The 26,320-nt window shown below is 53.4% G+C and overlaps 2 non-coding genes across 2 annotated transcripts; both read right to left on the bottom strand.

The window, feature by feature from the left end:
* Nucleotides 1–10,602: 10,602 nt before the first annotated feature.
* TRNAS-UGA lies at nt 10,603–10,684 on the bottom strand. The gene has a single exon. It is a non-coding gene; the product is annotated as a tRNA-Ser (tRNA).
* A 13,012-nt stretch (nt 10,685–23,696) lies between these two features.
* Nucleotides 23,697–23,769, bottom strand: TRNAC-ACA. Its single transcript has one exon. It is a non-coding gene; the product is annotated as a tRNA-Cys (tRNA).
* Between the last annotated feature and the right edge of the window lie 2,551 nt (nt 23,770–26,320).

Raw genomic sequence — 26,320 nt, 5'->3', positions numbered from 1 at the left:
GTGACTCATACCCACTGGAGCCAGGTCTTTGGTTGGAATGGGGTCTAGAAGTGGCTATGGTTTGACTGGGTGTTTGGGATTTCTGATGCCCACAAGTTTGGCCCTTGTGCTTTCTACCACACTTTTCCTCTTGCCCACATGGCGCTTGAAGAAAGGAGTGTCAGGGCCAGGTTTCATAGTCAGGGAAAGGCAGGAGGGAGGAAGAGTCCCAGGCAGGAGCCCAGCACCTCTCCTCCTCTGGGCACCTAGGACAGAGGTGGCTGGTGCTGACAGCTCCAAGGGAAGGCTTGAAAGCCACAGAGCAACTGAGGGCAGGGCAAGAGGAGGGGAGAACCATGCCTATGCGTGGCCAGCAGACAGCCACAGAGAATCCCAGCCAGGCTGCTCCCTGCTCCCTGGCATGCCGAACACCTACTGAAAACCACCCGCAGCCAGCTGCTGATGCTTTGTGGCCAACATCAGAAGATGGTAGGAAAGCAGGGCCAGCCCCCCTGGTGGGGCCTCTTACCGTTCCCACTCCAGGTGCCACTTTGGCAGTGGGGCAGGAGATTTTACCCCAAGAGGCTTTTCCCCAGCTGGCGAGAAGCAGAGAAACACCCAGGCTCCAAAGGTGCTATGTAGCAACCCCCTCAAGCACAGGGACAGGCGCACACTTGGAAGAGGGAAACTGCTCCACACGCTAGCCCGGGAAGCCACCCATTTTCTTTGGCAACTCAGGAATGGCAAAGGTGAGACTGGAAGCCCCTGGGGCTCATGCCCCAGCCTTTGTGACACCCAACCCCCAACTCCTTCCCGGGGCTCTAGCTGAAGCCAGAGCATTGGCCTGAGCAGCCAAGAAGAGGTTCCAGCCCTGAAGGGAGCAGGACTTTCAGCACAAAGGTAAAATTGCACAAGCACAACGGGACTTGAACCCTCAATCGCCTGTTCCGAAGTCAGACACCTTATCCATTAGGCCACATGAACAAAACCTTTCCAAACGCTTATTTGGCAAAGGCAAACACTGAGTTTCTCAGGTCCTCTACTGAATGGGGCCGAGACTCTCTGGGCACAAGAAGTCGAGTTCCCAGCGAGATGTGAGACAATTCTCTGGGGCCAGGTGCAGGACTTTGGCAGGGAGGCTCTGGCATGAGGGATTGGGGTGCAGCGGACGGACTGGCTGTCTAGGTTGGGAGATTTAGTCTCACTGAGGAGGAGGAGGAGGAATCCTGCTGATAGGCAGTGGCTGTGGGGAAAAAGTGGGATGTCCAGGCTGCTCCGGTCTCCTTCTTCCAGCTCCTCATCTGGCTGAGCTGCTCCACCGGCCTGGACAAGTCCTCTGCATGCACAGCAAATAGCTCAAGAGCCATTTCTGCCCAAACCTGTGCTGGGGGGTGAGCTTCTGTCTTCCCTGTCCCATCCGCGCTAGAGCAGACCACTAGATTGAGAGAGACAGTCAACAACTATTAAGGCTAAGATTATATAAAGGGGGGTCACAGAATTTGTGACTTTCAGAGATCTCAGTGACATTTTCCACCTCAGCCCTGGGGCAGCAAGACTGGAGCTGTCGGCCGGTGGGGGCCTCACAGCTATCAGGCACCAGTGTTGGAAGGGGCTCCCACAGGCCCATGCCACCACGGATGGACCCCACAGCTCCCAGCTGCTGTGGGTGGATCCAAGAGCTCCCAGCCACCACATGTGACAGGGGGACCCTGGAGCTCCCAGTCGGGTGACCGGGTTATAAGTCCGGTCAGCGGTGCTGCGGGGCTCAGGCAGGCTGGTCCCTACGTGTCCTAGGGCACCGCACTGCACCCTGGAAGTGGCTAGTAGGTTCCCCCTGCTGCACCACTGACCAGGAGCCGCCCGAGGTAAGTCTGCACCCCAACCCCTTGCTCCAGCCCTGAATACCCCCAAACCCAGAGCCCCCTCTTGCACCCCAGAGCCCTCACCCCTCTGCACTTCAACCTCCTGCCCCAGCCCAGAGCTTCCTCCCACACCTGGAACCCCTCATCCCTGCCCCCACCCCAGAGCCATCACCCCGTCCTGGACCCCAACCCCCTGTCTCAACCCACAGCCCCCTCCTGCACTCTGAATCCCTCGGCCCCACCCTGCAGCCTGGAGCCCCCTCCTCCACCCCAAACCCCTCATCTCCCCACAGCTCCCGCAGGCAGACCCTGGGGCTCCCAGCAGCCATGGGTGGCCGGGGAGCCCCCCCAGCCCCACCCCACTGCCTATGGACCCTGCAGCTCCTACGAGCGGACCCCAGAGCTCCCAGCCGCTGCGGAGGGACCCAGGGTTTCCCAACAGGCCTTGATGGCGGGAGGGCCCCGCAGCCCCACGTCATTGCTCACAGACCCTGCAGCACCGCAGCCCCGGGAGCTCCCGGCCGCCCCGGGCAGGAGAGGAGCCCCCAGCGCTCAGACACCGCAGGCAGAGCCCGGAGCTCCCAGTCACCGGGGGGGGGGGTGAGGAGGAGCCGCAGCCCCCGGCCATTGCAGGTGGCCCCGCAGCTCCCAGCCGCCGCGGGCGGGCGGACGCCAGAGCCCCCCGCTGCCATCGGGACCCCGCGGCCGCCCCGGGCAGGACCCGTCACCCCGCGACCGGCAGGAAACAGCCGCGCGCGGAAGCGCCTCGCGCCCTGTGACCCCCCCGCCCGGTGCTGCGGCTTCTCGCGGGCGGCGCTGAGCTCTGAGCGCACAAGGCCCTGGCGGCTCCGCCCCGCATCGCTGTCAGACAACGTCACCAATGGGAGCTGAGCCTGTCAGAAACGTCAGTTGGGGAGGGCCCAATGGGAGACCAGCTTTCAGAGACCCGCCCCGCACGCGGGCCAATGGGAGACCAGCTTTCAGAGACCCGCCCCGCACGAGGGCCAATGGGAGATCAGCTTTCAGAGACCCGCCCCAGGCTAGGGCCAATGGGAGATCAGCTGTCAGAAAACACTAGGCAGGCCAAGGCACCAGCCAACCAGGAACCACCCACGTCCCAAGCACCCAGACAGCCCCGCCCCATCACCCTACACTCCCCCCAGCAGCAACCAGCACAGGGGGAGGGCTCATGTCAGTCCCACCAGTAACCCTCTAAGCATCTCAATACTCCCTCTCCGTTCTTAATTAGGTAGCGAGAACTGCACCTTCAGCCAATCTCCCCTGCCCCTTCCCCATGTCTGGCCACACGCTCCCAGCTTAGGGTGACCACACACACACCCCGTCGGGGCAGGCTCTGCTCAGCCCGGCTCGCCACAGCCTGCACTAAACATGTGGGGCCCAACCCCAAAACTTACTCCTATTTTACCCCAATGGCCCCAAACTGCCGCTTTTAATATATGCAAATGAGGTGCTGCCATGCTCAGGCCACGCCCCAGCTCTCCAGTGGAGCCACCCGCAGAGAACCAGGTGATATTTAAATTAGCCAGGACGTCGCTCAGTCATTGCCCTCTGCTCCCAGCAGGTGGCGCCGGAGAGCTCCGAGCTCGCTCCCTTCCCTTTCTCGCGTCGGCTTCAGCCCCCGGGTCACAAACGCACCAACCGGCGAGCAGGAGTGCGGGGCTGCTCCAGGGTGACCAGATGTCCCGTGTTTAAAGGGACAGGCCGGTTTGGCTGGACTTTTTCTTATATAGGAGCCTATTACCCCCCACCCCCGTCCCGTTTTCCACAATTGCTTCAAGGTCACCCCATGGGGCAGCTCTGCGGGGACGGACTTGCACACTTGGGATGTTAGTGCAAAAAACTCCCCCTGGGCTGAGTAAAGGGCAGAGACCTGCCCTGAGCCTGCCCTGAGTGGGGGTCACCCAAACCGACCCTCACTCGCCAGCAGGTGTCACCTGCTGCCTGGGAAAAGGCAACACGCCCCCACTCCCCAGCTCTGCCTGGGCAGAGAGCCAATGAGAACTTCTATTAAAAGAGAAAGAGAATCAAGCCTGAGTTTGGGAAAACCCCACAACCACATTCAAATCTATGCTCATCAGCAACCCCCCCACCCCAGAGTACACTGGGCAGTGCTGTGCCTCAGTTTCTCACCTTGCGGTGTGACAGGCCAATCCAATGTTCCTTTAACAGACCCCTCCGCTCTTCTTCCCCCAACCCCCACTCCCCTTGGGCAGCAAAGCCCCAGGGGTGGGGGATGGCAGCGAGTGATACTTCAGCTTCTGCTGCCGACACTCCTTCAACTGGCTCTCGGTTTGCCCTCTTCACTCTGCATCGCTGCTGCTCCACGGCATTGTCCGTCACCCTGCTGCTGAGAGCTCCTGTGTCGCCATTTCCCCTGCTGCCACCTGCCTGTCTCCTGCAGCCTCTGCGCGGCCACCTAGTGGGGGAACCTCGCTACAAGTGCAGCCTGGGCAGCCTCAGTCATTGCAACACCATGGGCAGGGCGTGAACCGCCAGCTGGGGGAGACTAATGCCCTGCCCCGCCCCTTCCACCTGAGGCCCCGCCCCTTCTGCAAACACCCCTGTGGCCAGCGTACACCAGCCCTTAGATCCCTCTTGGTATTTCAATGCAGGCACTGACATGTGAGAGGAAAACATCAGCTCCAAACACAGAGACTGAGTTCCCCACATTTAATCTCTCTGCACTTTCCAGAAAGTCACAAAATTCATTTAGTTCTTGCTAGAACAGAGAAAAAATAAGTGACACTAAGTTTTTGGCTCAGTTAAATAAAATTAAGTATTTAATTAATATAGTAAAAATATGTCCTGATTCCGCTAAATAACACCATAACATGAAATAAGAAGAGACAAATCTTGTCAGTGACGACTAATTTCGCAAATGATCTTCCCATTATTAATTTCCACACCGCCCCCATTGGAGGTCTGGGCACCTCCAGTGTCACTGCTCTGGGTTCACTTTCCCCCTAGAATTGTTCTCAGACATTCCCAAATTTGGAAAATTGTGCAGTTCAGAATGTGAATAGTGACCCCGGCTCCTTCCTGCACCTGCTCTACATTGCTCCACAGCAGCTTCTCCCCCTGCAGAGTCACCCCAGCACTGCAGTGCAGCCACCCAGGGTTTTGCAAAAATTAATAATACAGAGTTTGGAGGAAAGTAAACATTTTTGAGTTGTGGAAATAGTAAAAGGCAACAGTTGTGGTGTTACAAGAAGGGCAGTTGTTGGTTTAATAATAAAACCCAGTTATATAAATGTAACTGTATGTGCAGCTCTGTGCACTCACGTTGGATGGAAGCTTAGTAATTAAATTATACAAGAGGGTCAGGTAAAGTGGCTGCTACCACCACTGTGTTTTGTCCCAAGAAGCATTTACAGACATTCTGAGGGGAAATGGGCAATTTTTCCTGCAATTAGCAAGGAAATTTGTAAAAGGAAGTGGTATTATTATTATTAAGCACTAATCTGTCCCCACCGGGGGCGTGTGTGGAAATTGTTTCTTTTGTTTTTCAGACACTCTACAAGCAAGCTGGTGCCAGCAAAAGACTAACCCATAATACCATGGATGTATGTTTTGTGTTGTTTGTCTGTGGTGTTTGCCTTGTTGTTAGCATTGTTGTGTTTCAGTGAACAGAAAACCTCATGACATGGGTGGGGATGGCTTCAAAAGGCTGACCTGGGGGAAGATGTGTATGGAAATTCAAAATGCTCGACTAGGAGGCCAGCACCTGTGTAATAGCTACGGTGCTATCTGGAAGGGAATTGGCAGCTAAGGTGGGCCCCACAAGCCCTATGGGAATAATGAGAAGGGGATTTGCTCGCTGGGAATCAATGGAGGGGTGTGTAAAATGGTGTAAATCCAGAGAAGATGTCTGACTGTGCCCCTCCCTGATGGCCATGGAGGAGCACACCCAATGGCCCGTGGCAAGGGGTGGACAATTGGGTGTACTGTGTATGAGGTGTTTTGCTGGAAATGTACATATTACTGGGGGCACAATTACACCACCCCTAACCAAATTCCACACTACACACTGCTCTCTGGGCTTTGGCGCACAGATAGATCTGTGACTCTTACTGCTGTGAATAATCAAACCAGCGCATACAGCCTGATTCCACACCATGTGCTTAAGTTGGTTTGGACAATAACCCATTTCTCTGTGGACATTCAATGGACTTATGCTATGGACAAAAGCATGAAAACCTGCAGCGGCAGCGTGTGCAACTGCCAGCAACTGGGCACGTTAAGAGCTTGACCCCGTCGAAGGAGGAGAGGAGGTGTTTCGGTGGTGGCCAGGATGTTGGACCATGCTGCAGTGCTCAGGTCTCTCGGTGTTGCTGTGGATTATTACAGCGGCTGGTGTATTGCTAAGTATACTTGTGTTACGTTGCCTATGGAAATAACCTAGAAGTAATGGAGTAAGCCCCTCCCCCCTGTACTAGACAACCTGGACCCAACCTTCTCAGGCCCACTATAGTGGGAAGCCTGGAACGCTAATTGGAACAGGTGTGGCACGCCCGTACGAGAGGGGCACTGTACTACACACGGGGCAGTGGGACAAATGGAATATCAACACCTTCCACCTTGATGCCTGGCCCTATCAGGAAATGTGTCACCACATGTCCTATGTTTTGCTAAGAGGGAGAATGGAAACAGGGACACAGGCAAGGCTCTGTGGCGTCAGGGCTGGGATGGGGACACTGAGGAAGAAAACTGGAATCATTGTTTGCTGGAAGTTCAATCCAATAAACATCTAATTGTTTGCACCTTCGGACTTTGGGTATTGCTGCTCTGTGTGTACGCAAGAAGGACCCGCTAATGGGAGGGTGAAGGGATAAACCCTCTAACACATTTGAACCTCTTCTTTTCACACCGTTGCTCATTCTCACGGACTGCTTTGTCTCCAGACAGATCCATTCTCTTTCAGGACGGCCTTGCTCTTTCCCTCACCGAGGTGTGGGAGTAAACACTCCCCTTCCCTCTTGTCTCAGACAAACACTAGTATTAACTGTTTGCTACTGAGGGGTTTAGAAAGCATTTGTCAAGCTGCCATTTCTGGGGGATTTTTCCCAAGATCCAGTATTTTGTGTTCGAACATCTCCCAGCTTCCTTGCTGAAAATAAGGTCAAGGTTTCCTTGCAATATACAGGAAGAAGGCAGTTTTTCACCCCAGACGGGACTCGAACCCACAATCTCTGACTTAGAAAGCCATTGCCTTATCCATTAGGCCACTGATGAAAGAATGGAAATTCCATTTCCTAAATGCATATTTCTCATATTAACTTGGAAGCCAAATACCCTCTTTCTGCACCTTACAGAAATGTCTGAATCCCCTGGCAGCGAGGCTACTGGGCAGGTCGCTTACAGAGCTGAGCACCACCTTTCTGCCAGCCATCTTTAGAGAAGAAGGCTCTTTCCCCTGACAGCCACACAGCGCTGCCTAGCATCCCGAGAGCCTCCCTCGTGTTCTCCTGCAGCAGCCGCCTGCCGGTGTGGGTGGAAAAAGGGGACCAGGAAGCACTGCAGCCTCATTCCGGGACAGGAGGCCCTCGCCACGCCCAGGCCTGCCTCTTGCCTTCAGCCCAGGCAGCCAGAGGTGCCGGGGAGCTCCCTGGCAGGCCGCCACCTCAGCCAGGAAATAAGGAAAAGGCGATGAATGAAGAAGTCAGGAAATAACAAGGAAATGAAGAGGTTTGTCGAACGGGTTTCTGCCCGATTTACCATCATCTCAGCTACCGCTCAAAGTTAAAGACCTAAAGTCGACCTATCGGCATAAGTACAGATGGTTAGATGGGAATTAAAAGGAGCTGCTGTCACTAGTGTTAGGTGTCTGCAAGCAGCATGCAGACCGTTTAAAAACACCGCAATTAGAGGCTCAGATGAAACGTTTGCCCTATATCAGAAACGACAATAGGAGGACCAGCAGAATGCCACTCTAGGTAAACGGCTGAGTAATGGAGGCTGTTAGAGGCAAAAAGTCATTCCTCAAAATTTGGAAATCAGATCCTAGTGAGGATAATAGGAAGGTGCACAAACTCTGGCCTGTTAAGTGTCAAAGTGTAACAAGTCAGGCCAAGAAAGAATCTGAGAAGCAACATGCTAAAGACACAAAAGCTAAACATAAATCCGGTCAATGCGAGTCCTGGTCTGTCCCTGCAGAAAGGTGAACCCCTCTGTGGCTGGAGTGAGCTCCTCTAAGCCGACCTCGCTACAGACCTGCGCCAGGTAGTGCTCATTGTAAAAATGTTTCCTCTGACGGTTGGGAAAACGGGACCAGCGGTCCTCAGGCCGGCTGACACAATTAAAATCCCCCCCAACAACAAACATCATGCAGTCCAGAGGAAGGGAGCCTTTGATCTTCCCTCGCATGCCTTAACTGGGGACCATACACACTAATATAGCAGTAACCAGTGCCACAGAGCACAAAGCCCACCAGTAATGCCCTCCCTGGTCGGAGCTCCAGCCCCTTCTGTAGTCGCACCGCAAATATGAAGAACAAGACTCCAACCCCATCATTCTTCCCTGGCCAGGAGGCCCTTCCTCCAATCACCCTCTGCCCATTGATCTACCCTAAAGTCATGAATGTGCATTTCCTGAACACCCACCATGTCCAAGTCCAGCTGCTCCAAGGCACTGAACATCAAGCGCCTCCTCCTGGGCCCCCAAATCCCTGCCACCTTCCACAGGGCCACTTTTACAGATGCCCCTTCCCTGGTACTGCCCTCGCTCAGCTGCACAGAGGAGTTTTCACCCCCAGTCCCTGCCTGTCACTGCCCAGCAGCCCTCTGGCACCATTCCTGAGGGTCACCCTGCCTCGCTCTCTTCCTGCCATGTTGGGAAAGACAGATCCCATCTCTCCTTGGTAAAGGTCAGGTGGGCCAACTAGGGGCAGAAGCCCATTCTATGTTTTCCTACTGCAGAGCCCAAGATCAGAGACTCACCTTCAGTGCCACCCACAGGGGAGGCAAGTGGGGCAATTTGTCCCAGGCCCACAGGGGCCCCATGAGACTACAGCATTGCAACTTTTTTTTAATGGAAGGGGCCCCCAAAATTGCTTTGTTCCAGACCCACTAAATCCTCTATGGCAGCCCTGCTCATCTTCGGTGCAGACACCACTGTGCTCCCAGAGAACAAACTGCCCCTGCACAAAGAGGGATGAAAAGACCTGTTAAAGCCTGGGATTGAACCAGGTACCTTTAGATCTTCAGTCTAACGCTCTCCCAACTGAGCTACTTTGGCACCTGCATGTGAGCATTTTGGCCTGTTGCCTTTCTGCCCAGGAGGTTTTTGCAGCAGTTGCACACAAAAAGGACGTCATTGGGAGCGGCCCATGAAGACAAGACTCACTTTTGCCTGCCTTGCTCAGCTTGACTTGCTGCCTCACCCCGTTCCTGCCCTAGTGCCTGGGTTGACCTGGTGGTGGAAGGGGACTGGGGGCCAGTGGTGCGGGGAGGAGGTTGAGCTGGACCCTGAGCTAGACTAGACCCTGGCGGTGAGAGTCTGGCCACCACTTGCCACCCCACCCTGTTGTCCTGGCTTCCCCCACTGGGCGTCATGTCGGGAGGGACATGGGGCTTCTGCCTTCCCTCCCCGATTTTCACACCGCAGAGGAGTGTGAACAGGAAAATGAACGGCTGCTCCACACCCCCACCGGAGGAACCCGGCGCCCTTAGCTGTGGGGAGTAAGAAGTGGCTGTTGGCTGACAGGGCCTGTCCCCGAGGAGCTGGAACAGCAGCTGCCGCCTCCCCCTCGGCTCCAGGCTGTGGGAAATGCTCATTGCCTGGCTGCATGGGCGGCTGCTGCTCCGTGCTCTGGAGAGCGTCTGTATTGCTCTGTCAACCCCCCGTCTTCACTGAGCCAGTCTGGTAAGGTCCCAAGTGCCCCCTCCAGCCTGGCAGCTGAGAGTCTGTGCAGACATCGGCCCCACTGCCAGCCCCACAGGCAGCAGCAGCACCAGCCCCCCCAGCACCACAGGGGCACTCGATGCACTTCCTGTGGGGAAATGGCTCCTTGGCGTCCAGCTGCTAGAGTGAGAGCCAGGAGAGAGCAGTGTCTGGCTCACCGTGGGGGAGAGAAGAGACCTGGTGAGTGCGGATCTCCCTCAGCCTCCCCCGCAATGCTGGTCAGTTGTATTGTCAATGTGATAGTCGGTGCTTCCCTTCAGGGCCGGCCCTAGAGGGATCCGGAGTAGGGGACAAATCCCCCCTTTCCTCCCCAGGCCCTGCCCCCACCCCTTCCCCCAAGCCCCCACCCCTTCCCGCCCTGCACCTTCCTGCCCCATTCCTTTCCCTCTCCCACTCTCCCTGCTCCTCCCCCTCCCCTCCCAGTGCCTCCTGCACCCCACTGAACAGCTGATCACTGGCAAGTGTGAGGAGCTTGTCAGCAAGGCCTGTAGTGGGTGGGGGGGAGCTGGCTGCCAGTGGGCACTGAGCACCTTTTTTTCTCTCTGTTGGTTCTGCAGCCCCGTAGCTCCCATGGAGTCGCTGACTCAGCTCCTTTCACATGCTAGAGAGAGGAGCAGAACCAGGGCTATGGCTGATCTATGGGGCACCAGGTGAGTGGCAGAGGCTTCAGGTGCTGAGAGTTTGCCCAACCCCTCAACAACACAGTGTGAGGGGGTGTCCCAGGCATCTCGATGAAAGGAGCAGAACAGAATTTACTTGGGGTGGGGAGAGAATTGAGAGTGTCTCAGGGGGGTTATACAGAGGTATTGCCCGGGTGAGAGACTGGCTAAAACACAGGCCTCGCTGTGAGCAGGATTTGAACCTGCGCAGGGGAACCCTATTGGATTTCAAGTCCAACGCCTTAACCACTCGGCCATCACAGCTGTGAGCACAAAACTGCCCCAATGCCAGAGAAACTGGTAAATAATCCCAATGCCCAGGCGTGAAGTCATCTGAACTACAGGATTCCCACAGCAAACCTGGCTCCCAAAGCACAGGGGGGATTTGGGGTTTGTTCTGTGTGCTTAGCCAGGTGCCACAGGAGTCTTTGCTGCTTTTACAAATCCAGACTAACACGGCCCCTCTGATACTCCTAGTGACACTCTCCAATGGATCCCCATCCTCCACCCACCTTGAGCTAGGTAGGAGCGGATCATCATTATCCCTACTTGAGAAAGGGAGAAGCTGAGGCTGAGAAAGGAGAATTGACTTGTCTTAGGTCACACAGCCAGCCAGTGGCAGAGTTGGGAATAGGACCCAAGAGCCCTGATTTTGAAACTAACCATCAGATCGTGAATTTCAAACACTGAATGACCTGAATAAAGTGCTCTCAGATGAGCTCCAGACCAACAACAGTTCACAGTAATTATTCAGCAAGTATTTGAGGAGAACTGCAATGTTAGAGAGAATCATGAACTGCTCAGAGACCATTAATGCAGCAAAGCATCAAAATTTGTCAAACATATAACAGGTTATGGCTTATTTCCTTGGTCTTAAAAGAGAACAACAAGGACCTGAATCTCCTCCCTGTCAATAACCCCCTGCTCAGCCAATCAGGGTAGAGACTGAGGACGGGAGGCTGAGGGTTCTCACCAGAGAGCCCAAAGGATGGCCCAGGTCAATGGTGGGGATCACTGCCCGAGCACTATTTCAGCCCCACATTTTTGGGTGGACCTCCCACAGTGGGAGCTGCAGAGCACTCCCCCGCAACACACACATACACACACACACACACACACTGCTCCTGGTGTTGGGAGGGGAACAGGTGAAAGGACAAAAGAAGCAAGAGACAAAGAGAAAGGAGGGAGGGATGGATGAATGGAGGAAAAGGTGAAACAGAAAGGACAAACCCTAATGACCCCAGTGATTCTAAGGGACAAAATCCCAGGTGCAGAATAAAATTCTGCCTCCTTAAGTTCGTGTTTTCCATGCCTAGAATTCAACTGTCACCAGATGGATCAGACTGAACAGGTTTCAAACCTCGAGGAGGCTTCAACCTTCTAAACAGGGATGGCTGTTTTCTAGTAAAATCAGGAAAAGGGAAGGAGAAAACTCGAAAAAGCTTCCTCCTGGCACTCACGTCCGTGAACCCGAATACTCTCTCAGTCCTCAAAGAGAGACCTGGAGAAGGAGACTTGCTGAAGCAAAGCCACAGGGGTCTCTGAGGTTTCCCCGGCCCCTCACCCCTGTCCTGCCTGGCTGATGTCAGCATCTCTCTGTGAGGTCACCACCTCCCCACCACCTTTGACCAATAGTCTGAGGTCCTGCAAAAGGCCTTTGTGATGGACAGCTTTGCTAGGTTTTTATGCATTTGGACAGCAAAATGTTGAGTGTTTACATTAATATCAAGCACTCCTGTATAGAGGAGCCCCTGAACATAATGGAGAATGGAAATGAAAATGTTTAACTTTTTAAAAAAAAAGAAAGAAGGTTATAAGAGAACACGGGGGTTTGAAATGAGGACTACGTGAAAACTGCAGTTAAGCACTCTAACACTAAGCAATATCCCCAATGACAACAGGAGTATGGAATCGTGATGTCCAGGACTTTGAAGGACAAACCCTGATTCATCGAGCTCCTTTGCCATTCCCAGACCACAGGTGGTTTTCAAAATGGGGTTTGATTAAACTTCTTAAATGTGGTAAACACCACAGCTTGCACACCCACCGATATAGCTTCTCCCACTGACATAGCTGCCACCTCTTGGGAAGTGGATTAACTACACCCCCAGGAAAACTCTCTCCCATCAGCATAGAGCAGTGGTTCTCAAACTGTGGGGCAAGACCCCAAAGTGGGTCATAACCCTGTTTTAATGGGGTCGCCAGGGCTGGCATTAGACTTGTTGGTGCCTGGGGCTGAAACCAAAAGTCTGAGCCCCACCACCCAGGGCTGAATCCCTCAAGCTCTGGTTTTGCCCTCCCCCAACTGGGGCAGGGCTCAGGCTTTGTCTCCTCTGCCTGTGCTCAGTGTAGAGGGGCTCGGTGTGTCTTTCTAGGGTCATGTAGTAAGTTTTTTGGCAAAAAGGGGCTGTAGTGAAAGGAAGTTTGAGGAACCCTGGCATAGAGCCTCTGAGTATGTCTAGACTTGGCTCCCTGTGGCAGATCAGACACTGGAAGTACAGCCATGGAGACACCACACCCCAGCCTGGCCTAGCAGGCAAGAATCAAACCTCCACAGACAAGTGGCTGTTGTTTTCTAACCCATCACCCTAAGCACTCAGCCACCACCACTTAACAAAGGGGCTTTTCTACACTATGGTTCTGGTCTCACTGAAGGGTCATTTCCAATTGTTTGCTCAGACCAGCATTAGGGAAAATGGTGCCCTGGGCAAAGCTTGTACTTTGGCACTTCCCCATTGCCCCTGAACAATCCCCACTCCCCCTTTACTGCTAGCTCCTGCACTCCCAACCCTTGCACCTCCTTCACCCCTAACTCCTGCCCCCTCCTGTGCCCCCTTTGCCCTTAACTCCCTGGGCCACCAGCCATTGCTCCTCTCCTGCAGCCCCTTCACATGGCTCCAGTGCTGGGGGCCCCGCACTTGTTCTCCCTTTCCCTGGGCTTTGGCATCACTAGCCCCTGCTTAGCGAGTAGGGTTTCAGTGGTCCCCAAAATGTGGGGCATGACTCGTAGGGGGACACAGAGGAACATTCATGGAGTCAATGAAATCAATTGAGCTTCTTCAGTCTCTCGCTGCAGATATTTCCCTTGTTTTTAAAGGCAAAAATCCTGATCTTTCCAATGGGAGCTGCTGCTTCAATGTTCAGTTTGGGGAGGGATCTGGCTGCACTCAGAGATCTGCCCGTGGGTTACAATCTGCGATCCGAAGGGTCGAACGCAAACAGCGTTTAGATGGGACCATTAGTGCTGTCCCCGTGTGGCCAAAGACTAGAACTGACCAGCAGAGTTTACAGCTGGAGCCTGGGATGCTCCTGAACAAATTGGGCACGAAGCCTCTCGCGTGGGACCCTCGCTGTGCAGCAGGAGGCGGAGGGAAGCTGATTGTCAGGGCTCAGGGCAGCTCCCTGCCATGCTGAGCCGGTGTCTGTGCTAAGCTCGGCATCAATCAGGTGATTCTGGGAAGTTCAGGGTCCCCGGGCTCCTAAAGGAGGGGGAAGCAGGTCACCCCTGGAGCAGGTTAAAGCTGCAGGGTGACAGTGGGGTTGCTGCCCCTGTGAACAGCTGCTGTAGCACCGCCTGGGCAGGACAGGGAGAGCCAGTTATACCCCCCCCAGCCTGTATCGGGGGATGGGAGCACTCACACCCTGGGGACCCACCCACCAGAGATCTACGGGGGGGGGAGTGGCACCCACACACCCAGGATGTTGTAGGGGGGGACAAGGGCATCCACACTCCGGGATCCTCTGCAGAGGGACGGACACCCACACATCCAGGATTCTGTATGGGGGGGGAGAGGTACCCGGACACCTGGGAGGGGAAAGGGGGCACCGAAACATCCGGGATCTTACCTGGCAGGACAGCGGCGCCTGCAGCTCGACATGAGGCGGGGGCGGGGTGAGCAGAAGCATTTCCCAGTTCCAGGCTGTCCCCATCTGGCCAAGGCACAGAGCTCACAAGCAGAGTTTAAAGCTCCAGCTGCCAAACTGCAAAGCAAGCTGGGCTCTGTGGCTGGTGCCTGTCATCCCAGCTCCTGGGGAGGCTGAGGGTGGCAGATCGCTTGAGCTCAGGAGTTCTAGGCTGCAGGGGGCTGTGTCGATCAGGTGTCTGCACTAAGTTCAGCATCAATATGGTGATCCTGGGGAAGCTTGGGGTCTCCAGGTTGCCTAAGGAGGGGTGAACCGGCCCAGGTCGGAAATGGAGCAGGTCAAAACTCCTGTGCTGATCAGTAGTGGGATTGCACCTGTGAATAGCCCCTGCAGCGTAGCCTGGGCAAGACAGTGAGACACAGTCTCTTTTTAGACACCCCTACCCCGCAGAGCCTGGAGTGGGGGATGGGAGCACCCACATGCTGGGGAATCTGACTTGTGGGTTAGGGACGCACCCAAGCAACACGGATCTTGAAAAGAGGAACAGCGACACCCACACACCACAGAGCCTGGATGGGGGCAGGGGAACCACACACGGGAGCTAGTTCATGGGGTGGGGGACACACCCATATGCTCCGTTGCACCATTCTTAATGAGAAGAACGGGGGCATCCGCACAACACGGATCCTTAATGAGCTGGGGGACACCCACATACTCCACTATTAACCAGGAGGGACAGGGGCACCAGACACCCCCAGTAGCATGGAGAACCCCCACATCTGTTAGAAAAATAGGCCAATACAAGCCTGTTAGCAAGACTAGGCCCTTAGCATAAGTAGAATCAAGGCCCTTAGCATAAGTAAAATCAAGGCCTTAAAATACAAGCAGAAAGAAAAGCCTGTGTCAGCTATTATCAGTTTATGCTTGGTTTGTACTAGTTCATGCTTATCAGCTAGGCCCACGCTTGGCGTAACATATGTGCAGCTGTCTTTTCATGCTTATGGCCAAAAGCAGTTAGCCTACTGGGTCATCTTCTCATGCATGAAGCCAAAAGTAGTTAGTATGATAGTATAGGAGGTCAAGGGAGATATCTTATGTCTTCCTTACAATGATAAATGTATCCGTACAGCTGCACCCTTATCATGATGGATGTATCCGTGGCAGTTATGCATATCTTGTTCCTTTTTGACTGATATATGTATTCTATGTACTTCAATATTCCCTATAGATACATTTACAGGACCTATAGGGTCAGCCAAGTAACGCAAATAAGACGTCAACAAAGTTGTTTGTTTCGGGGTATAAAGGTAAGCCCATCCGGCCATGTAAGGTGTGTCTCTCTCGGGCATTAGCCGGGACGAGAACACCCGCTCAGCTGATCGATCAATAAAGCTAATGGTACCTGTCTTCCTGGTCTTCCGTGCCTCCTTGGTGTAATTAGGTAAGCTCCGGGGAGAATCGGGCCCTTTTGGCTAACACATCCACCGGATCCCTCATGGGGGGTAAGACAGAGGGGATTGTAATGGGGCCCAGCGCACCCACGCACCAGGGATTGTTAAGAGTTGAAGGGACAGGGACACCCACACACACTGAGATCACGTCCTTGGAGGAATGCAAACCCTCCACAGAAAGACGGTCTGTTCCATGATGGCAGCCCAGCCTCGGTGAGTCAAAGTCTCTTTTTATACAGGCACGCCCCAGAGATCCTGACTAGGGGGAGACACCCACCCACCAGAGATCCTTAATGGTCTAGGGTGCACCCACACACCAGGGATTCTTATGGGTGGAAGGAATGGAGACAGCCAGACACACTGAGATCACTTCCTCCAAGGAGCCTGGGCCAGACAGGGAGACACAGTCCCCCTTTACATATGTAAGGGGACTGTTGCCCCCTTACTAACATTCAGTGGGGGTGTTTTGGTTGCTAGCTCCCAGCACTAAAAGGGGAGGGATCGATGGCAAATCAGGACCCTGAGACTGACAGTCCCCAGGAACAATGGCAAGAGGCCAATGCTCCAGGTCAGCCTGATTGACAGGGCAGGCCGGCTAATCAGGAAGACAGAAGGCCAGGGTGGGTCCCGTCCTCCGTGTGAGCAGGAATGTGCCGGAGTCAGACGGAGTGGGGCCGAGCAAAGGAGAAAGCAGGGGCCCAAGCTGAGCTGGAGAGCAGAGCCGGGCCAGATCCAGAGGGGCCAGAGGCACAGCCCAGAGAGAGCAGATCCTGTGCTGGGAGCGGAGCTGCAGCCAGAGGCGCAGCGCAGAGAGAGAGAGCAGACCCTGTGCTGGGAGCGGAGCTGCAGCCAGAGAGCCAGAGGCACAGCCCAGGGAGAGCAGATCCTGTGCTGGGAGCGGAGCTGCAGCCAGAGAGCCAGAGGCACAGCGCAGAGAGAGCAGACCCTGTGCTGGGAGCAGAGCTGTAGCCAGAGAGCCACAGGCACAGCGCAGAGAGAGCAGATCCTGTGCTGGGAGCGGAGCTGCAGCCAGAGAGCCAGAGGCACAGCGCAGAGAGAGCAGATTCTGTGCTGGGAGCGGAGCTGCAGCCAGAGAGCCAGAGGCACAGCGCAGAGAGAGCAGACCCTGTGCTGGGAGCAGAGCTGTAGCCAGAGAGCCACAGGCCACAGCGCAGAGAGAGCAGATCCTGTGCTGGGAGCGGAGCTGCAGCCAGAGAGCCAGAGGCACAGCGCAGAGAGAGCAGATCCCGTGCTGGGAGCGGAGCTGCAGCCAGAGAGCCAGAGGCACAGCGCAGAAAGAGCAGACCCCGTGCTGGGAGCGGAGCTGCAGCCAGAGAGCCAGAGGCACAGCGCAGAAAGAGCAGACCCTGTGCTGGGAGCAGAGCTGCAGCCAAAGAGCCACAGGCACAGCGCAGAGAGAGCAGATCCTGTGCTGGGAGCGGAGCTGCAGCCAGAGAGCCACAGGCACAGCGCAGAGAGAGCAGACCCTGTGCTGGGAGCGGAGCTGCAGCCAGAGAGCCAGAGGCACAGCGCAGAAAGAGCAGACCCCGTGCTGGGAGTGGAGCTGCAGCCAGAGAGCCAGAGGCACAGCGCAGAGAGAGCAGACCCTGTGCTGGGAGCAGAGCTGCAGCCAAAGAGCCACAGGCACAGCGCAGAGAGAGCAGACCCTGTGCTGGGAGCGGAGCTGCAGCCAGAGAGCCAGAGGCACAGCGCAGAAAGAGCAGACCCCGTGCTGGGAGCGGAGCTGCAGCCAGAGAGCCAGGTGTAGTGAGCAACTGGGGCCAGCCAAGGGGGGACCTTGGGCAAAGGGCCCAGCACAAAAAGACACCCCCAGCCAAGGGTCCATGCAGGCCAGGCTGGGAGGGGGACCTTAACCTGCCGGGGGACTGGCACTGGAAAGAAGGATCCCACCACCGAAAGCCCGGAGGTGTGTGGTCACCACCATTTCAAGTGTCCCACCCACAGCATCCCTGCAGCACAGCCAGGGCCTGAGAAGGAGGCCTGGGGCCTACAAGGAACAGACTGCAAAGTGCCTTGATGTCCAGAGACATTGTTTGTAATGTTCCCTGCCGCAGAGCAGGGTGATGTGTTTCCCTGTAACTGTTCCCATTTATTCTTATTCTTTTCTTCAAATTGATTGTTAAGTAAACAACTTGTGTTTGCTTTAAATTGTCTGGAATAATCAGTGGGTCAGGGAGGTGCCCAGTGCAGAGAGGGTACCCCGGAGTGGGGACACCTTAGCCCCTGTCCTAGGTGGCCACAGCAGGGTTGGGGGTTGAGCCCCCCAGGAATCCTGGGCCCAGCCTTGTTGGGGCTACGAGAACTCTGCCAAACAGGAGAGTCCTCAAGGGCAGGGAGGCCTCTGGGTAAAGGAAGTGGGAGCGAGGACTCAGATCCTTTCGCTAGCCCACTTCACCAGGGTAGCACAGAAGCCAGGAAAGTTCCCCACAATAGCGGGATCATTGCCCCACTTACACATATCTGCCAGACAACCTTCCTCCCACTCCCTCCACACAATGTTCTTATCTGGAGGTGAAGCCAGGGAAACCACATGGAGGACTCTTATCTGGGGAACTGGGGGGACCCACTTACCACCAGAGATTCTTAAGGGCAGGAGGAACAGGGACTCCCACCTCTGTAGCATGGGGGTGGGTCGCCTGCTGGGATCATCTGGGCATATTTCACCTCGTCAGTTCCCTGCCATTGCCTTGGGGGCCCTTGTTCGCTGCCTCTGGCACCCAGTGTAGCCTCCTTCCTGAGGGCTGAAACGCTTTGATCTATCTAAGGTCTGTGGGATCAATACGTGTCATGGTGTAATTCTGTGTTATTCGGGGGTCAGACTAGCTGAGCTAATGGCCCCTTCTGCCCTTAAACGCCATGAGAACATTTCCCTGGTTTCTCCTTGCGCCTGACAGACACCACGGTGAGGGGCCCAAGAGAAGATCCTGGACACAGCGCTCTGGCTCTTACGTTACTTGGGGACGTCAGCGCTTTCCTAGCAAAGCTGCTGCTAAAGCGCTGGATTTGGGGAACGGTTCGGCTCCGATTCAGAGATCTGCCTGCGGGGTGTGAACCTGCCATGAGGAGCGGGAAACGCAACCAGCAACGGGAGGCGTTGGCTGAGCTCCGGGCTGCCCCCGTGTGGCCAAAGCTTAGAACTGAGCAGCGGAGTTTAAAGCTGGCGCTGGGAGGGAGCTGAACACGCGGGGCACGAAGGCTCCTGCGAGTAACGCTTGTTGGGTGGGCAGCTGAGTGTAGCTGATTGCCAGAGTTCAGGGCTGCACCCCGGGGTGCTGACCAGATGTCTGTGCTCAGGTTGGCCTCGCTATGCTGGTTTCTGGGAAGTTTGGGGCCACCAGTTCCCCCTAGGGAGAGGGGAGCCAGCCCAGGAAAGGAGGCCGGCAAAACTCTGGTACCAATTGGCAGTGGGACTGCTCCTGTGAAGAGCCGCTGTAGCCCCGCCAGGGAGAGCCGGTCTCTCTTTATGCAGCCCCCCCCCCGACCCCATTCCTCAGGACGAGGGTTGTGCTCAAAGATCTGTGCCCCGTGTTTTCACCTCCATGTGAAGCGCACAGTGCAAATAACCCTCAGTGCATCAGCTCAGTGCCAGGCTCCACTTCCACCCGCTCAGAATGCAGAGCTCCCAGGCTGAGCCTGAAATTGGAAGCGGGAGACCTTGTAACCAGCCGGGCCCCGTGGCTGAGCCTGTGATCCCAGCGCCTGGGGAGGCTGAGGCCGGCGGATCGCTTGAGCTCAGGAGTTCTGAGCTGCAGGGGGCTGTGCCAATCAGGTGTCTGCACTAAGTTTGGCATCAATATGGTGATCCCGGGGAAGCTTGGGGTCCCCAGGTTGCCTAAGGAGGGATGAACCGGCCGAGGTCAGAAACAGAGCAGGTCAAAACTCCTGTGCCAATCAATAGTGGGATTGCACCTGTGAATAGCCCCTGCAGCGTAGCCTGGGCAAGACAGTGAGACATGGTCTCTTTTTATACAGACACCCCCGCAGAGCCTGGAGGGGGGATGGGAGCACCCACACGCTGGGGATTCTGACTTGGGGGGAGGGATGCCCCCCTGCAACACAGACCTTGAAAAGGGGAACAGAGACACCCACAGAGCCTGGGGGCAGGCAGGGGAAACCACACACGGGAGCTAGTTCATGGGGTGGGGGACAGAGGCACCCACCAGAGATCCTGGATGGGAGCACCCACATGATGGGGATCTTGAACTGGGAGGAGGGAAGCGCCATGTACCAGAGGTTCTGAAGGGGGAACAGGGACACCCACACACCAGGTATCTTGCAGCAAGAGCTGCAGTCTTCATTTACACACGGCAGTGATGGGGAATTAACCAAATCCTGTGCGGAGCTTGTTCCACTAAATGATTAGCCTCACTGAAGTACCCAGACCTTTTAACAATAAGAAGTGAAATGAAATGGCCACATGATGGCAACAGATCCTGAGAAACGTGTTAGTCTCTAAGGAGCTACATGTACTCCTGTTCTTTTTGAGGATACAGACTAACACGGCTGCTCCTCTGAAACCTCAGAGATGAGAAGCCATGTTCTTGTTCAATGTGCATTGAAGCTGAAAAGGGAGATGTTTCCTCTTTGATTCCTAAGCCCCCAACTCTAATCCACTAAACACCCCTTTTCTCCCACAGCCAGGACTAAAACCCAGGAGTCATAACTGGTGGCCCCCCTTAACCTTCTCTCTGTGAGGCAGAAGAAGAAGCTCTGAGACCCCTGTGCTGTCCCCTTGCCACCCTGCCTGGGCTGCACTTGAAACCCAATGGGGTTTCCTTGGGCAGTTCTGAATCTTGCTCCCAGGAAAGGTGTAATTTTAGGAGCAGGTTCCAAATAGTGCAATTAACCAGCCAGAAGGGACAGCAGGTATCGGTGTAGGAGCCATTGAAATAATCATAGCAAAGTTGTTCAGGGAAACTGTTATTAATTGTGAGTGAAAGATGAGAATCTGATGGTGTCAGTGTCACACTAGAGGGCGCTGTGATGGTTTTAAATTTGTCATCCAAACCCAGCCACCACCTAGCACATGTTTTAACCTCTTCCTCTCTTACTGTTGCTCCTTATCAGGGAAGGGGAGAGAGCAAACGAGCAATAGAAACAGAGACCTAGTGACCAAACCAACCTTTCTTTGCTCTGCAGTCACTCATCTTGCATCTGCGGCTGTTGAAGCTACAAGGCAGAGGACTAAGTACAACATTTAAACTTATGTTTGACCTCAGAGAATAAAACAAATGTGTCTGTAGAAAGAGGGGAGTCGAGTTCAATCCCTTGTCACCATCGATGTGCAAACCAGGAACCTGTTGGTGTCACTAGGCCTAAGTAAACCAAAGTTGTGAATTTGGGCCTGAGTGAACCCAAGTTCTTCCATGCTGTGAACTTTAACCAGCCTAAAGGCTTGGCTACACTTACAAATTTGCAGCGCTGCAGCAGGGTGTGAAAATACACCCTCTCCAGCGCTGCAAATTGCGGCGCTGCAAAGTGCCAGTGTGGTCAAAGCCCCAGCACTGGGAGCGCGGCTCCCAGCCCTGTACGTTATTCCCCACAGGGAGGTGGAGTACGGACAGCGCTGGGAGAGCTTTCTCCCAGCGCTGGCACTTTGACTACACTTAGCGCTTCAAAGCGCTGCCGCGGCAGCGCTGCCACGGCCGCGCTTTGAAGTGTAAGTGTAGCCAAAGCCTAAGATGCTAACAAAACAGCAAGCAAAATGTGTAACTGTCAGCTGTCTCAGCTTGCAGCTGCAGGACAGTTTGAAACAGCAAAAAGCGGCGGGGAGGAGGGGGAGGGGGGAGGAAAATCTGCATGCGTCTGTGCTGTGAAGGCCATAGATAAATATGCAAATGGGAACTTTTCTAACACGCTGAGATGTAATGTTTAAAGTAACTGCTGTTGGAAAGGGAGGGGTGAGGGGGAAAACCAAACAAAAGGCTTACACAAACAAGGGGGGTATAAATGCTGGGACCCCGCCTGCACGTGGGTGTGCAGGATTTGAGAATGCTTTTTCTCCCTGGCACCTTTTTTTGAGCTCAAATAAACGTGGTTTGCTTCTCCACCCTGGTGTGTTAATTAGTGCGACGCACACCGGGCAACGAACCCTGCTGTTGCTCCGCCTCGGGCCCTTTGAGCCGGCAACAAACCTGTTGCTTTGCATTCCTGATGTGTCACCATCATGTGGCTATTCTGTCTCAGTCCCTTTAATTAAAAAATTGTGTTTTTTTCATAGAAACTATAATTTCCTTGTAGAGACACAGGGGCAGATTAATCTACAAAGGGAAGGTGATTCCAAGGAAGTTCTGGAGGAGAAGGGAACATTTTCAGCATCACTAAATTATTTTGTTGTGCCTCACAGAGAGAGAGAGAGAGAGAGAGAGAGAAAATAAACCTATTAATTTGAGCTACCAACACAGTTCACAGCATGAAATACACAATTTTGTGTTCAATGAGTTGTGTTCATTTACATAATATGAAAAATATGTATTGGGCAATGCATGAAAACCTCACTGCATTGAACAACCCACCTGATCTAGTAAATGTACTACAGAATATTTAAAGAAGTTAAGAAAGATGTGCTTATAAATTAATGTGTTGTGCCATTTACACACACACAAGACACAGAAGAAACTGAATTATTTGAGCTACTAAAATTTCCATTTTCTCACAGCATTTTAGGTCTCAAGGTTGTTTTAATTTGCTTATTTTTTTGGAACTAGAAATGGGGAAAGAGTACACTGAAGTCAGTGGAATTACCGCAGTGAGGGATTAGTCACATTTTTTGCCACTAACAAAACCTTTGTTAACACAGAGTTAACTTTGACAGTGAATATCTCTTACCTTCCAGAACATCGAGTTCAGTAAAACTCAAACTCTGGAAAAACAGGGAATACAGAGTGAGGGTACATGCCTAGATAACCTTAACTCTGCCCTCTAGAAGAGAATCCCTGATAGCATATGAGAACAAGGAAAGGTTTGGGGACAAATTACAGCTACTTCCCAAGAGTTTGTTTCTTCTGTAATTAATTGACCCTGGCCCCATCAATTGATCCTGGCCTGGTGTCTGGCTGTGGAATTTACTATTTACTATTTTTATCCCAGCATATTTAAAGATGAAACTGCTTTACAAAAGCTCCTTTATTCTAAGTTATACAAACAGGTCACTTCCCCAGCTATTTCAAGGAGATGGAATTTTCCTGACCCACAGGGAACTTAAACTAACATGCTCAAGATCACACATTCCTTAGGAGAAAAGGAAGGAGAAAAAAAAACCCACCAAACCGTTGCTGTTTCTACCCAAATGATGAATGAGACCAGAAAGTGAGACTGTGCAATTAACTGTCTGGTACTACACTGACTCTGCAGTTACTTGGATGCAGACACACCCAGCTCTACGGTTGGTAACGTACAGAGACTCTGCTGCTGCTCATGAACTAGCAGCACATGACCTCTAAACAGCTGCCATTCGAATGTATCTGAAAGTCACAAGGAACAAAGATCTGTGTTAAAGGAAGGCTGCCATTTATTAGAGCCCCAGTTGATGCCGTGTGCACAAACAGAGGATTGAATGTGTAACAGGGAGTTTGTAAATCTTGGTTCTTTTAGTTTTGTAACAGGCTCCTGTCCACCTCCAGTAGAGTTTTCAGTCCCAATGGCAACTTACTTACCAAATGTAATACAGACTAGTCCATTCCTCCCACGTGGATGTGGTTCTTGTTCTTCTGCACATTGTAGCCCATGGACCTGCAAATGTGTCTTCATGTGCCTTTGTTTAGTTGATGAAAACAAACTGAGACACTTAGAGGATTGGAACTGATTTCATCTGGGGACATGCTTGCTAGGTCTTTATGCATTTGCACAGGCAAACATTGAGTGTGTCCATTCATTTCAGGGATCCCTATTTAGTGGAGCTCCTGAGCATACTGGAAATAGAATTATTTTTATTGAAGAAATTGGGGTACTTGGATTTGAACCAAGGACCACTTGATTTGTAGTTAAACACTCTGCCACTGAGCTATGCCCCCATGACATTTGCACTGGCAAGTCAGTGATCTTAAGGATTTTGAAGGACGGGCTCTGCCTCAGAGAGCTCCTTTTCTATTCCCAGGCCACAGGGGTTTTAAAAATGGGGTTTGATTAAACTTTATATACACATGTAGACACCACAGCTTGCACACCCACCAGCATAGCTTCCCCCACTGACATAGCTACCACCTCTCGGGGAGATGGGTTAACTGCACGGACGGGACAGTTCTCTCCCCTCCGCTTAGAGCATCTTCATTATTTATGAATAGGTGGGAAATAACCTCCTGAATGGACAGGAACCAATTTATCAAATATTGCTGTGTCTGCATTCAATATGGGTAACTGGTCATATTGGGCTGGATTAGTAGGAGCATTGCAAGCAGATCGTGGGAAGTGATTATTCCCCTCTATTCAGCACTGGTGAGGCCACATCTGGAGCATTGCATTCAGTTCCCCCCCCCACACTCTCTGCCCCTCCCCTGAGACCCACCCTGTCCATCCAAACAGCGTCTGATGTTTTCCTGTCTAGCCAGCTTGCTTCCTAGAACGAATGCTCCTTGAGTGGGGTGATCCACAGGGAGTAGCTTAAACCTCCAAAGTGCCTGGGCAGGGGCAGGACATTAGCCCAGCAAGGGAGGGGTGTGGCAGTGACATCACAAAGGCTTTTTGCAGGACCTCAGACTATTGGTCAAAGGTGGTGTGGAGGTGGTGACCTCACAGAAAGATGCTGACATCAGCCAGGCAGGACAGGGGCGAGGGGCCAGGGAAACCTCAGAGACCCCTGTGGCTTTGCTTCAGCAAGTCTCCTTCTCCAGGTATCTCCTTGAGGACAGAGAGAATATTCGGGTTCACATACGTGAGCGCCAGGGGGAACATCTTTTGAGTTTTCTCCTTCCCTTTTCGTGATTTTACTAGAAAACAGATGTCCCTGTTTAGAAGGTAAGAGCCTCCTCAAGGGAAGGGATGTCCTGGGCGTGTCACAGTTCGGATTCCAGTGGCCCCCCTACACTGTAAGGAAACTCCCACCACCTGCTCTGTGTTCGCAGTGCGGGAGAGAGCAGCATCCATGGCAGTGATTTGCTCCTGGCTGCCAGAGCAGAGCAGCAGGCTCAGCTGTCAGAACTTCCCAGAGCGATGAAAGGGGAAGGGTCCATGGCTGTGTAGCAGGAATGCAGGGCAGGCGAGTTCACGGCGGGCATTGTGGGATACTGGCAGAGGCCAGTTATGGTGATATAATGAACAGCAGCATCTACACTGACACTCTGTCACTTCTAAGTTTGCTGCAAAAAGCTCTAGACCTCTCATCGAAGTCGTTTTATTTTGTCAGCAAAACGGCCAGTTTTGTCGCCAGACGTGGCATTGCCGTGTGTACACCAGCCACAAGCTGCCGACCGAGGTAGCATTGTGTGTTTTTCAAACACCAGAGCAATATCATTCTGCTGAAACAACTTTGTAGTGCAGACCTGGCCAACGATTCACTCGCACACACTGCTTGCAAGGAAAACATCACCTGCTCCTCTGCTTTGCGGAATCCAAACACAAGCAAAGTTTCTCAGGCCCTGGTGGCAATGGCAGGGCGTCAGGTGTGGGCAGACAGAGTGCTTTAGCCCCACACAGGCACCATGGCTTTGCTGGTTAACACGTCTGTTTTGTAAACAGGGGATTCTGGGTTCAACTCCCAGTGGTGCCTTGTTGGCTGGATGTTGGTGTACCTGTTATTGGCTACTGTCAGAAGAGAAGTTTCAGAGCTAGATGGGCTTTTGGTCTAGCCCAGGGTGGTTTTTCTTATGGTTTAAATTACACTCACAGGCACTGACAATAGAGTTACTGAACATTTGGGAGTTAAGAGCTGATAGGTCAGTGGTCCAGTCCCCACACAGATGACACCCTCCCTCTGGGACAGGGGCAGGTCTGAGCTCTCACCCAAATGCTCATTGTGGCTGCCAGAATCTGTGGGCAGCTTGTTTAGTTTACACCAAAGGTTGAGTCCTGCTTTGTGCACCATGTGTGAGAATGAAAATCCTAAACTGCCCTTTGAAATAACGAAAGCAGCAGGATGTGTTATTGTCCCTGCCCCAAAGCAGACAGACCAATGGAGAAATGCCGTCGAGTCCAAGGTAACACTCCACTGCCATTTTACCTTTTTTGCTTGCTAAACTCCTTCTTATCTGCCCGGCCCAGGCTGTCCTCTGCCTCAGCTGCTGCTCCTGGCCTGCTCTAGAGTCAAACACGCAGGGCCCCAGGGGAACAGAGGCTGGGACAGGGCAGCAGCCTGGGTTGGGCTGGGAAGATGCTGGGAGTTCTCGTTCCCTGAGAACTGGCCTGGCTCCCTTCTCAACAGCAAACAAATCAATTCCACGTGCCCTTCCCAGAAAAACCAGCCTGGAGCCAAGGGCAGCAGGGGACGATTCCCTGCAGTTCCCACTGAGGCAGGAGAGAACCCAGGGTGTTTCTAGCAGAGCTTATGGAACTGATGTGGGGAAACCAGCCTTTAATAACAGGCAGTTCCAGTTTAAGCTAAGAGTTTTTAACAATTTTTACAACATTAAAT

The sequence above is a fragment of the Mauremys mutica genome, unplaced genomic scaffold (assembly GCF_020497125.1).
Source record: "Mauremys mutica isolate MM-2020 ecotype Southern unplaced genomic scaffold, ASM2049712v1 Super-Scaffold_100467, whole genome shotgun sequence".
Classification (NCBI taxonomy): Eukaryota; Metazoa; Chordata; order Testudines; family Geoemydidae; genus Mauremys; species Mauremys mutica.
This window is presented reverse-complemented; position numbering and strand designations above follow the sequence as displayed.